Genomic DNA, 2,225 nt, shown 5'->3' on the forward strand with positions numbered 1-2,225 from the left:
CATACTCTCTCTCTGTCTCTCTCACACACACACACACACACTCATGTTTACTCTCATACCCATACGTTCTCACGCACTCTCTCTCGCACTGTCACGCACTCTCTCTCACACTCACTTTTGCACACACAAACTCACACTACACACACTCTCACATACAGATACACTTTCAGTCTTGAATGCACTCACCCACCCTCTCACTCACACTCGCGCGCATATGCACACTCGCACATACTCAAAAACAGTCTCACACACACTCAAACACTAAGAGACTGTCTCTCACACATGCTCATTCACACCCACACGTACACGCACACACACTTGTGTGAGCATACACTTGAACACACTGTGTCACACACACACTCACTCAAAAACGGTCTCACACACATACACACTCAAACACTCAGACTGTCTCTCACACATGCTCACTCACACCCACACTTAGATGTATGCACACTTGCGCGCACTCACTCACTTGCATACACAATCACTCACACACACTCAACCATACTTGCATGCACACACACTCAAACACTCAAACTGTCTCTCACACACTCAGTCACATACAAATGAGCACACACACACACACACTCAAACACAAACTAACACTGTCTTTCACACACACACAGTCTTTCACACACAGACACTTGTGCTCACACACACTCGCGCAAACGCACACACACACATTCAAACACAGTCACACATACACACTTGTGCATACACACTCTCAATACACACATACTGACACGCACACATTCACTCTTGCACATGTCCAAACAAACACACTCACTCACAAACACACACAAACTCACACTACACACAATTACATATGCACTCACATACTGACACACTCAAACATGCTCAAAAACAGAAACTGTCTCTCTCACACACACTCACACCCACACTCACATGCACACACAATCAGTCACATCATTCAAACACACAAACACACATACTGGTGCAAACACACTCTCACTCAAAAACAGACACACACTGACACACACATAAACATACTCTCACACACAGACTCGCGCACACACTCGTGTGCACAAACACACACAGTCTTGCACACACTCGCGCAAATGCATATACACAGTCTTGCACACATGCACACACACAGTCTCACACACATGCGCGCACACACACCGCCATGCTCACGCACACACATCTGCGTGCGTGCGCACACAGTCTCGCACACACACAGTCTCGCACACACACAGTCTCGCACACACACAGCCTTGCATGCACGCACACACACAGAGTCTTGCGTGACACACACACACATACAGTCCAGTCTTGTTTGCACACACTCTCGCGCGCTCACACACACACACACAAACAATCGCACAGCCTCGCACATAGATACACGCACAGTCGTGCGCCCATACACACACAGAGCCGCGGGTACACACACAGTCGCATGCGCGCGCGTGCACACACACACAGTCACGTGCGCACACACACACAGAGCCTCACACACAGTCTCGCGCACACACACAGTCTCTCACACACACAGTCACAGTCTCTCACATGCAGTCTCTCTCACACACACACAGACACACACAGACACACACATTCAGACAAACACACACACACACAGACATGCATACAGACATACACATAGACAGACAGACAGACACAGACTGACACACACACAGTCTCTCTCACACATGCATTCACACACACTCTCACACACAGTTTCTCACTCACACTCATACTCTCTCTCACACACACACATTCTGACACATACACACATTCTCACACACTCTCGCGCATGTACCGTCATGCTCTCACACACAGTCTCTCTCTCTCTGCCTCTCTCTCTCTCACACACTGACACACACAGTCACTCTTGCACACACACTCTCTCACACACTCTCTGTCACACACACACTCTCTGTCACACACACACACTCAAGCACACACACTCTCTCACGCACACACTCTCTGACGCACACACACTCTCTGTCACGCACACACACTCTGTTACACACACTCTCTGTCACACACACAGTCACGCACACACTCTCTCGCACACACACTCTCTCTCGCACGCACACTCTCTCTCGCACGCACACTCTCTCTCGCACGCACACTCTCATGCACATACACTCTCTCTGTCGCACGCACGCTCTCTCATGCACGCAAACACACACTCTCGCGCGCACACTCTCTCGCGCGCACACTCTCTCGCGCACACACTCTCTCGCGCACACACTCTCTCGCGC

The sequence above is a fragment of the Rhincodon typus genome, chromosome 7 (assembly GCF_021869965.1).
Source record: "Rhincodon typus isolate 14 chromosome 7, sRhiTyp1.1, whole genome shotgun sequence".
NCBI lineage: Eukaryota > Metazoa > Chordata > Chondrichthyes > Orectolobiformes > Rhincodontidae > Rhincodon > Rhincodon typus.